A 14,708-nucleotide genomic window follows, 5' to 3' on the forward strand; every position below is an offset into this window, starting at 1 on the left:
TTTTATATAACATTCTCTAAATCACTCATAGGGAGAGGAAGATTTTCTATGACAGTAAATCACCTAAGTGCTATTTTGACCTTATTCATAACTTTGTAGAATTTCCAATCTTCATACAGAAGTCATATTAATATTCTAGTGCTGCACATTCTCTCTCTCCCTGTATGCACTTCCAAACTCCGGGCTGGACCAAGTCAGATTTCATTACTGTATTCTTGTGGGGCAGGGAGGGTCTAAACTGTTCTGTTTTCCTGGGATTGCATTATGTGAAAGACACTTCAAATAACAAAATTCTCAACGGGGATCAGAAGTATTTGCCTTAAATCGACATTTGTCTTGTTCTTGTTCTTGTTTCTTTGGTACTACTGGTAGAATGGAATTTAACTTCCATTTTTTAAAAATGATGCCATAATTTTGATTATGATTAAAAGCACAGTACACTTATGAAGGTGGAAATGAAGGCAACAGGGGTGTTTTAAACAACTAAAAACAAGTCTTTTGTTTTTCCCCCAATGAAAATAACTGCAGTAATTTACATGCCTCCGACTAATGTACAATACTGCAGTAGTTATTATTATGCAGCTTATCAGGTATGTGTAATTAGCTAAGTGACTTTCACCTCCTATCACAAAGATGTTGATTCACAAAGTCATAAATAAAGATGCAATTGAAGAATGCATAAATAGAGCATAATACACAAAAATATGTATGATCAAGAAAAAGATAAGGGCATCAAAAGTTAAGCTAGTAAGTTAGAAAGTGACCTTTCCTCTCATACAACTTCAGAGAGAAAAGGATTTCTTAAAACTTAATTTTTCACTGTTCTTTGGATTTTTGGTTCCATCTGCTTTATAAGACAGTTGGCAAAGAGGTGTGTAGGCTATATTATTTATCTTGGCAGACTTTGAACCAATTTAGAATTGGACTGAGGACAATATCTATAGATGCCTGCTTGACTCTTTATGGTTTACAGTCCAAAACTATTGTGTTTTTATATATTATTACTTGAACATTTTTTAATTATTTTGCTTAGAATTTAATATATCCTTTTACTTTAAATAGGTTCTGGTCACTTATTTGCTCTTTGTATATTATCCAAATAGGAAAAACAAAGAATTTAAATATGTTTTTTCCATACAAACAGCATTTTTAAAATACATAATAACCAACTTCAGAGTTGGCTTTAGAGTAGCAGAAAGTTTTTCTGCCCAAATCTTTATTCTTTCTTCTCTACAATGAAGTATCTATTTTGGTCACTTCCAGAAATCATTATTTTCCTGTTTCAAGAAATTATTAGTCATTTCATATCCATTTATGCATATGCTAATATATACCATATATGGATTATTAGTTCCTCAGCAGAATTCCAGATGTTTATAAATGGTGGTTCAAGAACTGTGAGAGTAGTTGTGCTGCCCTTTTTCTTGATGTCAATAATTCTGGCTTGTTATTATTTACCTTTCTTTTTGTAAAGTATGTACAGTCATTTGCAAGAGGCAGATGGACCCCTATTCCTGTGCCAAGTACACTATAGTGTGTGCATCTGAATTCATTCAGAACTACTTCCTAATTGCCAATTATAACCCTTGTAGTATTCAGGAGAGTCAGCAATGAATGAGACAAACAAAAAGAATCCTCTTCCCCTGGAACTTACATTCAAGTAATTTTTACAAAGAGCCATGCATTTTCTGCACTCTGATTTATACAAAAGGAAGAAAATATTCTTCTTCATTCAAGATGCCATATTATAATTTTTAAATAGAGTTTTTATAATATTTTCCTGTGCATTTGAAGAAAAGAAACAGTTTTATCCATAGATTGCTTCTCATTCTAAAACAGGTCCCAGTTGCACATTTTAATCTGTCTTTTTATATTTCCCATGATAGTTTTAGCCATATGTTAATTACCCTCTCGATATTTCTTCAGGGTTTTATCCTTGCAAAATTGAAAAGTAGAATGAATTTTTAGAATAAGATGACTATCAACACTTGCACAAACAGGCGGATAGTATTATAGAAACTCAAATTTAGATGGGGAAGATATTTGCCTTTATATACTAGGTATTTTGCATAATTTGTCCATTTAAGCATTACAACAACTTTGTGAGAAAAGTATATTAGTATGCATTTTACCAATAAGTAAATAGGTTCTGAGAAGTGGTTTTTTCCACCCAGTTTCTACTGCTATTAAAAGTAGAAGTATATTCTTATACCTTAATCTTGCCCATGTTAGAAAAGGTTCCATTATGTTAAATTTACTCCTGTAGATAATCCTGTTGCAGAAGCATGGATCTCTCCACTCTTCTTTCTTCCTTTCTTCCTTTGCACATTCAAATACATCAAGAGTTCTTTTTATTCTGTCAGTTGACAGTATTTTAGACAGACTCTAAGTTCACCTTAATTGAATTGGGCCAAGCCATGCTGAGCAACTGTTTTCCAAAAGCATGCATGGTACCCATTTTAGTGAATGCTTTTAATATACAGACATTTTTATTACTCTCTGGACTAAAATCTCCAAATGGTCCTTTTGGGCCAAGGAGTAGCTTTAGCTGTCTAAGTTTCCCTTTGTTTCTCCAGGTTGCTGTCTTGTGAGAGTTGCTGACAAAAAGCAAGGTGGTCAAATACTTGGCAGTAAACATGAGAAAGAGGTACAGGGAACCCAGAGAATCACAAACAAATTGATTGGCTCCTGGATACTTCAGAGTTGTGCAGCCTTGTATTCCTGCAGCACTTTGACTATTATTTGCATATATCTTCTGAAATGAATACAGACTTTTCATTTCCATAGTCTTGAGACTTTAACCCACTCTTTCATTTACCCCAATTTTTATTATTCAGAAAGTTGGAATGTTTATAGATGGCTGTGGCGTAATTCAGCACTTCTTAAGCATTTTGTTCTTGATTTTCAGGAGTATTTTAACCTCTTAACCATCCTTATTTGAGGTGACACTGAACTTGCTCAGGATATTTCCCACAAATTTAGGAGTTATTTGGTTGTTTGTTTAACACAGGGACTGATTTTTTCCCTAATTAAATATGTGTAAAAATGACTACTATCACTGTCAAGGTGTTCTGGTTTTTTAAAGGGGGTTATATTCCAGAATGCTCTTCTTTCTGGCTCATACATTTCTAACTAATTTATTTATTCATTTAACAAATATTTATTGAGTGCTTACTCTGTACTAATTATTACTCTAGGCCTAAGAGATAAATCACTGAACAAAAGAGGAAAAAAAAAATCCCTGTCTTCCTTTAGTGTGTAAAGACAGATTATAACCAATAAACACAATAAACAACTAAATTGAAAAGGTGTTATAGGGTGAAGAATAACAGAGTATGGAGGAAAGAGAATGCCTATGTGGAGGCTGAATGTAATTTTAAGTAATGTGGTCAGGGTAGTCCTTTTTGGAGAAAGAAATGAAGGAAATGAGGTAGATATCTGGGGACAGAGCAAAACTGAGAACTAGTGGAAGGCTATGAGTGTGTCATTCTGTCTTGCACATTTAAAGAACAATTAGGAATCTGTCATATCTGGAAAAGGGATGGGGAGAGAAAGAGAACAAGATTCAGAATGTTCTGATTTAAAAAGAGACTGGCCAGTGTATTGATAGTAGGTCATGGGAGAACATGGAGAAATGGGGAAAACAGGAGAAGAAGGTTATATTCCAGCAAGATCTGATCATGGTCCAGGCCCAAACCACACTAGTGATGATGAAAGTGGTAGATTCTCCACATATTTTGGATATCATATTTCTTGATCAACTTGATGCAGGCTCTGAAAGAATTCTAGTTTTTTTTTTTTAAATAAGTGGAAGAATACATTTACCATCAATTAGGATGGAAAAGGAATATAAAATGATTTATGAACTAGTTCAGTGGAAAGGTGGTAAGTTTAGTTTTGGACATGTTAAATTTGAGATGCTATTTAGACACTCCAGTGTAGATGTCAAGAAACCAGTGTCCTGAAGCAACTTTGTGCTACCAAGTTCAGGAAATATAAATTTGAAGTAGCTGTGACAGAGAAGGTAAAGATTTTAAAGTCATGAGGTTGAATGGGAATAAATGTGTATGTGTGTGTGTGTGTGTGTGTGTGTGTGTGTGTGTGTGTGTGTGTATGCATATTTTCAGAGGTTTCAGCCATGTTTGGCCCAGTTTGGGCCAGTTCTAAAGGAGTGCATCATGTTCACCTTATGGTATCTTGGAAATGAAAGAAGGGAAGGAGCTGGGACCCAGTATTCCCTTTAGTGGCATACACCAATCATCTGACTTTCCTCCACCAACACCTGCTACCAGCCGGCAACCCATCCTTTAGCATAGAGTCCTTTGAGGCACATTTAAGATTCAAACTGTAACAGGAAGTAGACCTAGATTTTTGTTGTTTTTGTTGGCCTGGAAGTTAAGTGAAGAAAATGAATGAGAGCAGATGTGGTGATCAACTTTATGCAATTGAACTGGGGCGTGATGTGGTCTTACGCACTGGAGTAGGCCTAAGAGAGCATGGAAGACACTTTGGAGCTGCTGCACGGAAATAATTAGTTTAAGGAGTTTTGTTCTAAAAGAGAGCAAGAAAAAATGAGGGAGGAAGACAATAAAGTTTGTTTTCCTTTCTGTAGGTTAAGATGGACGAAGTAAAGAAATATTTGTGTGGAGTAGGAAAAAATTAAAATATAGAATAAAAAAAAAGAAAATATAGGATAAAGATGGCAGAACTTCTGGAAAAATATCCTTGTATATATGATAAAGATGAGATTCAGCACAAAATTGGGGTTTGGGATTGAAAAGAACATGGGCACATACTTTAGATTAACATGTTGCTAGGCACAGTACATGAATACATGGATAGAAGTAATAGTGTGATTCTATTCTCATCTGTTTCTTTTGATATTCTTTAATATATAATATTAAGGGGAAAGGTGCTAGAATTCATTAACATTGGTGAGCTCTTACTATATTCTAGGCATTTGGCCATATTAATTTATTTAAAATCATAACAATCCTGTGAGATTCTTATCCTCACTTTACAGATGGAGAGATGGAGGACCAAAGAAGTTAAAGATCTTGCTCAGATATTCATAATGTTTTGGCCAACTAACTATACATATATTTTTAGGGGATTACTTTAGAATGGAGGAATTAAAATAAAACAAAAACAGAACAACAGAAACAACCCCAATCCTGTTTATTTGGGATTGCAGATCATATAGAAATCAGTGGCCAACTTGTTAGTAGAAAAATCACCCCACACTGAATAGTTGTAAAATCTGGTTTACTTGGGGTTTGAAGATGAATGGGAAAACAAAGATTTGACTTCAAATTTGAATTTGAAGTAGCTATGGACAGATGTGGTTTAATTTTCTGCACATTGAACAACTTAAGTTGGAACTCTGAAAGGAAGTAGATCTAAAGGGTTGTAAAGTTTTACAAGAACAACATCAATTGTTCCATTGTTTATTGACAGGCAGAGAGAGTTTCTTGAATCAGATGATTAAAAGAGCATTATAGGTGTCCAACTCAATTTTTCCAGAGAATAGATACTTTCTTCTTATAGAAACTAGGGTTGACATTGAAAACATTTAAGACTTATGCCACCAGAAAAAAGAGTTATACTATAAAATAAATCGTTTGTAGAAACTATAAGCTTAATAATTATGATTCAGTCTTAGCTTTAACTGACTTCTATGGTACTTTCTAAAAGAGTTTATTGATAATTTTATGGACTTTTATAAATTTCTCCTATGAATACATTTTACCTTTTTCCTTGATGGTGGTACCTTATGAAGTAGTTTTGGACATGACTAACTTCAAAAACTCTGCTGATAACAACCATACAAAATCTTTCTGGGTTAGGACATTATTAAATTCTGGATTAGATGTGGAAGCATGATTTCTAACAATAAATCTTATTTTTTGTTTAATTATTTTTTGTTGTTTCTTTATATTTATTTTAAAAATATTTTACATGACAGTAGAGTATATTTTGAAATACTACACATACATAAAATAAGTAAAACTAGTTCCACTTAGGATCCTATTATTATGGTTGTACATGATGAGGAGTTATACTGGTGGTGTATTCATATATGTGCATAGGAAAGATATGTTCAATTCATTCTATTGTCTTTTCTGTTCCCATCCCCCCACATTCCCTTCATTCCCCTTTGTGTAGTTTGATGAACTTCTAATTTTCCCTTACCTTGTTGTGGGTTAGTATCTACATATCAGAAAGAACATTTTGTCTTTGGTTTTGGGGGGACTCGCTTATTTCACTTAGCGTGATATTCTCCAGTTCCATCCATTTACTGGAAAATGTCATAATTTCATCCTTCTTTATGGCTGAATAATATTCCATTGTGTGTGTGTGTGTGTGTGTGTGTGTGTGTATCACATTTTCTTTATCCATTCATCTGTTATAGGGCACTTAGGTTGGTTCCATAGCTCGGCTATTGTGAATTGAGCTGCTATAAACATTGAAGTGGCTGTAGTATTCTGATTTTAAGTCCTTTCGGTATAGACTGAGGAGTGATTAACTGGGTCAAATGATGGTTCCTTCCAAGTTTTCTGAGGACTGTCCATACTGCTTTCCAGAGTACTTACACCCATTTGCAGTCCCACCAGCAATGTATAAGTGAACCTTTTTTCCCACAACCTCACCAACATTTATTTTTGCTTATATTCTTGGTACTTGCTGTTCCGACAGGGGTAAGATGGACTATCAGTATAGTTTTGATTCATATTTCTCTAATTGCTGGAGATGTTGAACATTTTTTCATATATTTTTTTCACCATTTGTGTTTCTTCTTCTGTCTGAAGTGCTGGTGTTCAAGATTTTCTCCCATTCTGTAAGCTCTCTGTTCATGTTCTTGATTGTTTCCTTTGCTGTGAAAAAGCTTTTTAGTCTGATACCATCATTTATTGATTCTTTATTTTACTACTTGCGCTTTAGAGTCTTATTGAGGAAGTAGGTTCCTAAGCTGATTTGTTTTTAACTGATACATAAAGAGATAAAATTGCACATGGAGTAATGCAATGTTTGATAGATGTGTACATTATGCAATATTTAAATCAGGTTATACTTATCTGTTTCCACAAACACTGTCATTTCTTTATGGTTAAAACATTCATATTACTTTCTTCTAGCTTTTTGAAATATTTAATACATAATTGTTTCTAGATAGTCACAGTTCTGTTCAATAATAACACACCAGAACCTCTTGCCCCTAACTATGACTTAGTGCCCATTGATCCACCTCTCCCCATCTCCCTTGTCCTGCATCCTCTTGTAACCACCATTCTACTCTTTACTTCTTAAGGCCAGCTTTGTGAGGTACCACGTAGTATGACTGAGCTCCTATGGTGCTTGTCTTCCTGGACCAGGCTGATCTTCACATAGCCCTTCATAAGTGAACAGGATACATAATGGAAGACTTCCTGCACTAGTTGCCCAGGGTCGCCGTAACTAACTGTGTGGCATAAAACAACAGACTATTCTCTCCCAGTTATTTAGCTGAGATATCTGTAAAGGAGTTAAGAGGGGTTGACTCCTTCTGGAGGCTCTGATGGATCATCTCCCTGCCTCTTGCAGCCTCTGATGATTGACAGCAGAACTTGGTGCCTCTTCACTTATAATTGCACCATTCCAATTTCTGCTTCTATAGTCGCATGTCTTTCTTCTCTATGTGTGTCCCTGTGTCTTGTGTATTCACATGGTCTTCTTATAAGGATGTTAATCATTTAGATTTAGGTACTACCCGCATTCAGTATGAATTCACTCTAATTGCATTTGTAAAACATCTATATTAATTTGTCACTGGGTTGGTTGGCTGGGTTGCCATTACAAAGTCCATAACCTGCATAGCTTAACAGAATTTTTTTGCTTTTCAGTTTTGAAAGTTACAATCTGAGATTAAGGTGTCAGTAGAGTTATTTCCTTCTAATGGATATGGAGAAAAATAATTTTAGGTCTCCCTTCTTGACTCACAGATGGCTATCTTTGATACCGCCGGTTATCAGTGACAAGTTCTGCTTCCTCACATGTTGAAGTGTGAACATTAGAGAAGCACGCCAAGGCAAGCATATAATGCAGGATTTATTATTTTTTTATTGATTTTTTTAAAAAATAAATGACATCAGAAAGCATTACAATTTATATTACACATATAGAGCACAATTTTTCATATCTCTGGTTTCATACAAATTATATTCACACCAATTCATATCTTCATACATGTACTGTGGATAATGATGACCATCACATTCTACCATTATTGCTAAACCCCTGCCTCTTCCCTCTCCCTCCCACCCCTCTATGCTATCTAGAGTTCGTCTATTCCTTCCATGCTCCCCCTTCCTACCCCAACCAACCTAGATGTCCTTCAGTAGATGAATGGATAAAAAAAATGTGGCACATGTACACAATGGAATACTACTCAGTAATAAAAGAGAATAAAATCATGGCATTTGCAGGTAAATGGATGGAGTTAGAGAAGATAATGCTAAGTTAGCCAATTCCCAAAAAACAAATGCAGAATGTTTTCTCTGATCTAAGCAGGATTTATTTAAAAAGGGTAACATAGACTTCTCCCAGGAGGGAGAAGGGGGCCATAGCTGGTATCCTGGTATCCCAAGAAGCAGGCGTTCTGCACTTTTTAATATGTTCCAGGCTTCCTTCGTTCTCCTTCCTTCTTCTGCTTATCTTTCTCCCTCCTTCATAGGTCACTAGGCCCAGAATGCTCATTGGGATGGCCAAAAGGTGGGAAACAGGCGGGCTAAAGGGGGAAGGGCAGGATAGTGTAGCCCAGGATGCATTAATTCCCTGTAGGGAAGGGCAACTCCTGAGACAGGTTACCTTAGCAACAGGTTAGAGCAGGGGTGGGTTCTGGATAAGGGTGGAGGAAGGGCTCAGAAGGAATTAACACTTCAGTCCTTCAGCAGACAGTCTCCAACTTGCCAGACTCACTCAAAATTGGCCTCCTTGAATCACCTGACTCGATTTACCTATCTATACTGACTGCCTGTCTAACTCTGATTTCCTCTTCTCTTTTTATCTCTTCACGTAGCATTCATAGGTCTGTGTTCAAATTATTGCTCTCCCACCTTTTAAAAAATAAAGACACCAGGTACATTGAATTAGAACCCAATTCATCTTGACTCTGTAATGCCTCCTCTTGTAATGCATCACAACAACACTATTTCCAAATAAGGGCACATTCTAAAATATTTGTATGGACTAGAACACACAAATTTAGGGAAAACAGAGAATAAACAGGATGTTATCAAACTAAAAATCTTTTTCGCAGCAGAGGAAACATTCAAGAACATGAACACAGAGCAGAATTTTCATGTTCTGAGGATCAAAATGGGCTTATATTCTTAAGACACCAAGGACACTTTGGCTTTTTACTGTAGCTTCATAACTATCTCAAAATTGTGCAATCATTGTGCCTATTTTTAAAGGTTAAAACATTATTGCTTATTAAGATTCGATAGCTTGTCCAAGTTTGGTGTGCTGAGGCTCCTGTTCAAATCAAAATCAAATGTTATGTGATATCCATCTTCACCACAACGTTCCTTCTGACAAACATGGATTCTCTGTGCTCTCCAAGATTTTAAAATTTCTTTCTAAGTACTTTTCCATCAAGATAAGATTAGTCCAATATATTTTTAAATACTCAAGAATTGAATTTGTGTAGACAAAGTGATTCACATTTTTTTTTACATTTTTTGAATTTTAAACATTTTATCCGGATGGTTGCTTACATGCAAAGTTGTTTTCAGTCAAAATTAAGATCTTATCAATGTAAAACTGTCATAGCATTAATTTTCAATTCTGTTTCATTTATCAAAATTAGGTAATTTTGACAAAGTTCTTTTTAAAATAATTTCTAATCCAAGAGCTACTTGTTTCTTTATTCTAATCCTGTTCATTCAGTATCTAGGTAACAAGATCATTAGAGAAATATGATGAATAATTTTCATTAGCGCCTATGAAATGTTGCAAAAATCAGATTTAAACAATGACAAAAAATAATCTAAATAGAAAAGGATCTGGAGTCATTGTTACAGTAATTACAATTTTCAAAAGTAGAAAATCCAATGAGGCGACAATGGCTATAGTGGTCTACACTCCACTTTACTCTTCCTCCCTTTACTTTGAGGCAAAGCTCATCTGAATAGTTACCCCCAAAGGGAAATGAAATAGCCTCTCCTAGTCTTGGAAGGATGCCCCAGACATCTTCCATTTATTTATTTTTTTCTTCTCACCAGAGAGTGAGTTCCTGTTCTGTTCTCCCCACAACCTTCTGGACTCCTTCTTTAGAACCTTCTGTCCCAGTTCATCCAAGTGGGAAGTGTTACGGTTTAGATACCCAGTTTCCCCCAAATTGCATGTGGCAAACAGTGAGAGGATTTTCAGAGGTGAAACGATCGAGTTATGAAAGCCTTAACCTTATCAGTGGATGAGTACATTGATATGGATGAACGTTCTGTCTCACCTCAGGCTCAGAGCAATCCAGTAGCCCATCTGTGGACTGAATCCCTGAGTGCCAAAGAACTGTTCCTCCTCTAAAATTGTTCTTTTGGGGTGTTCTGGTCACAGTGCTGAAGAATCTCACTAAAACAGGAAGTAAAAGGAAGAGGAGGGATTAGGGGCATAAGTCTGAAAAGCAAAGGGGTGACACTGGGACAAAAGTGTGACTCTGCCAAATTGCAGTATTCAGTTGCTCCAGGGAAAGGAAGAGGGAGCGCTGAGGAAATATAAGAACAACATATGTATGCTTGCTTGCTAATTTGGACTCTAGGCCTCCTCGGAGCAGCTATGTCCCTGTGGGGCATCTCTTGGGAACAGTAATGCCCATCGCTAGCTCTGATGTCCTTTGCTCCTAAGTTCCCACCTTCTGTCTACCTCAGCTCACCATCGTTCCTCCAGTGAGCCGTCAGGCCTCCCTCAACACTTCCATCAAGAAGAGTCGGTATCTTTCTGTGGCACGCTAATTTGCCATCCAAGCAGATCCTAAAGCGTCTGGGCTACTCTAAACTAGGCAGCCAAGCAGCCGGTGAGTGCCTCTCTTCACTTACCAGCCTCCCCACCATCACATGGCCCAGATTCCCCATGTACCGGGCACCACCTGGACAACTCGACTCCTCTGTGTACATATAGATGGAGGCTCCACTTACAATAGAAGGATTCCTTTTCTCCTTTTTTGCAAAGTAGGGCAAAGGGGATTCTGTTGCTTTACTCTTTTTTTTTTTTTTTTTTAGTAGGGAATTAAACTTTGTTTCAGTGAAAATTAAAATATAAGTAAATTTGGATTTTGAGGATAGATTTTATTCTATAATGATCATGTTCAATGTTTTGTATTACAAGTGACTCTGAAAGAGTAGGGATGATATATATATATCTGTGTGTATAGATATATGATCATCTATATAATCATATTATGTATATAATTTTCCCCCATTTTTCTTTTATGAAGACCTTTGGCTGCCTGTACAGTTTAGCAGAGAGCATTCTCAGAGGAAAACATGAAACCCTGTGGGATGTTTACCTACCGGGGCCTCAGGTTGTCATTAAGTAGAATCTTGAACAATCACAAGCATGATTTTTCTTTCTTCATAGATTATTGTTCTTTTGGGTGTCACTTGTGCTTTGCTCTGCCTTGTGTTCTGACAGCACTACTGCAGCTTTCATAGCCTAGGGTTTCCCCCTCTGTCTCTCAGCCAGAGAGCTTCCTGCAGGCAGAGCACCCTGCCTGTTCACTAGAAGCTCAGCTGGGCAGCCATGTCCTTTGTCCTCAGGGAGGATACAGCTCCATGACACTCTGCCAGTAACAAGAAACAAGACGTTTGGGTTGAGGTTCCTGTCACAATTATCAAGTAAAGGTGAGCTTAATATGTATTAAAACCTCAAAGCCGAAGAATAGCTGCTCCTGTTTAAAAAAAAAAAAAAAAACTTGTAATGATGCTGATATTTGGCACTGTGTTCCCTATAATAAAACATTTAATTAAATCTTTAAATGTGTATGGAGCACGAAATATGCACATCAGAATAAAACACATCAGGCATAACCAAAACTATAATTATATCAGTCTTGTTGCCTGAGCCCACCTTAGTTGCTCTGCCAAGAAGCAGTGGTTTAAAACTTTGTATCCATCTGTTTTTTTTTTTATTATTATATTTAGAAAAGCCTATACCATACCTTCATAAATTTCTTTAAAGCTCAGAAATGCTTTGGCTACTGATGCAGCAGCTGCTGAATTACTGATTACAGGCTGTTGCTTCCAGAGGTAAATTAACAGCTACCACTCAGGGTTCTTCTCTCCTTTTGTGCAAAGCCCTGGGCAGACCCCAAAGATACTGAGATGACAAAAAGCTTTCAAGAGCTACCCTCAGGAGAGCTCACTCACTGCTGGAGGAGACACACACACACAAAGCAAAAATCAATGTGTAAGAGCCCCCGAGGAAGGGAGGCAGGGCAGGGTGGAGGGGCATCATAGGAGTCTTTGATTTAGAAATGTCTTTAACATAGATGGTTGTCCCCAACATGAGCACTGATGGATGAATACTCTGGTGTCTCCATGCCTTCAAGGCTAGTAGATGCCGTGTGACCATGTTCCTGTTAACTCCAGTTTGAAATATTTTTGAGCACAGGATTTCTTTGAGAAGCATGTATATGTGTGAATCTCCCCCCAACACACTTCTTTCTCTCCAGATATCAATTGCTTCCTCTTAGTGCTCTAACTTTATCCAGCATTAGAAACACTACTTGCCCACTTCTGAGATGCAGATCTGATCTGCCATGAGTTAGAAAATGTCACATACACACTTGATAAAAGTCAACTTTGCAGTAAGTAGGCTCAACATGAGAGTCTCCATGGTGAATATCCCATGATAGCTTAAGTCTATAGACTTTACTCAGAGGTGACATTTTAAGTGTTATGTTTTGAATAACTGAGATTGCTAAAGAGATAGACATTAAACAAATGAGGCTGTTACTCCTCAGGAAACTCTATAGGACATTCGTGAGGGAACATCTCAGAGAGATGGCAAAGGCATTGCTTATCCTGTTACTCAGGACACCTGCAGATACTGTCTTCCCCATTGGTACATCCTTTCTTCTTTATCCATTTCCTTACTCTAACCTACAGCTTTTCCTATTTGTTGCCTGGGCCATTATAACAAAATCAATCATATCATCCTTTTCTTAATTCCTTTAAGGATTCCCTGTTGCTATTAGAATAGATATAAAACTTACCGTGCCTTACAAGACTCCACATGATGACTCCTGTCCTAATATATACATATATATATCCTCTTCCCTCTACATTCCATCTTTGCTAATCTTTGGATTACTGGAATAGCCCAAACTCTTTCTTACACCAGAACCTTTGCACTTACCATTCATCTTTTTTTTTTTTTTAAAGAGAGAGTGAGAGAGGAGAGAGAGAGAGAGAGAGAGAGAGAGAGAGAGAGAGAGAGAGAGAGAGAGAGAATTTTTAATATTTATTTATTTTTTAGTTCTCGGCGGACACAACATCTTTGTTGGTATGTGGTGCTGAGGATCGAACCCGGGCCGCACGCATGCCAGGCGAGCACGCTACTGCTTGAGCCACATCCCCAGCCCAACCATTCATCTTTAATATACAATACCTACCTCTTTTCATGTCTGGCTTATAGTCTTGGCAAAGTACTTTCTTGTGAAAATAGCCTTGTCTGACCACCCAATGAAGGCAATTTCACCCTCATCCTTCTGTTAGTTTTTCATATTTCCTTCATTATATTTTTACCTTTCTATAAAATCATCATGTTCACTTATTTGCTTAGATGTTTACTCTCTGTCTACCCAAGAACATTTCTCTTGTTCACTGATAAATCGCCAGCACTCACAAGGGATTCAACAAATACTCATTGAAAACACAAACAGCCTTAAGAAGCAATGCACTTTGTTGGAAAGAGCCTTCATCTTCCACAACCTGCATTTATTTGAGTAACACAGCACCTGCTATCATTCCTCACCACACAGAGTCAACGCTGTTTCTTTCAGCTATGCAATCACCATTTGTTTATGGCAGAGTGCCCCCAAAATGAAGAAAATTTCAAATCCAACATCAGAGTCCTTAACTAAGAAATAACAGTGTTCAATGGCTCGCTGTCTGACAGATATAACCTGGACGCTGTCGCAGGGGCCCTTGAGGCCAAGTGGCTGCCAACAGCCGAGGCTCTTGGCTCTCTGCCTGTGCATGTTACTGCCAGCCTTATTGCCTCCATGCTGAATTTATATTTTAATACAGGATGCCAACAATGCATTTGTGTAATAGAAGCACTAAGAATGAATTTCCTTTTCCAGGTCAGAAGCTTCATTTTCCTCTCCAACCTTCTATTTTAATTTCCTTTTCCTCTTACTCTATACCAGTTTCCCTCTCCTGACAAATATATCTTCTCTTCTAATTATTTTCTTTACTTTCTCATTGTTCTACCATCTACCACTGAGACGGGACTTCTCTCCACTATTTCATCTGAGGCATTCTTATTGAGATTGTGGAAAAGGCAGAATCTGAATGCTGTGCTAGGTGGATTGATTGAAGGGGCTTTCTATATGCCATGTTATAGCCCCTCTGATGGTCTGGGCTGGAGATCTCATTCCTGGTCATTCTTTCAGTCCATCTTTGCCTTGTTGATGTGTCAGTGTTAACGTTGTCCTGATGTTCTTTTAT

General features: G+C 37.1%; 1 protein-coding gene across 11 annotated transcripts in view; it reads left to right on the forward strand.

Annotated features, from left to right (window-relative positions):
• The window catches only part of Nlgn1 (neuroligin 1), an 883,817-nt gene that overhangs the window by 185,961 nt on the left and 683,148 nt on the right, over positions 1-14,708 (forward strand). The window lies entirely within an intron of this gene.

The sequence above is a fragment of the Ictidomys tridecemlineatus genome, chromosome 3 (assembly GCF_052094955.1).
Source record: "Ictidomys tridecemlineatus isolate mIctTri1 chromosome 3, mIctTri1.hap1, whole genome shotgun sequence".
NCBI lineage: Eukaryota > Metazoa > Chordata > Mammalia > Rodentia > Sciuridae > Ictidomys > Ictidomys tridecemlineatus.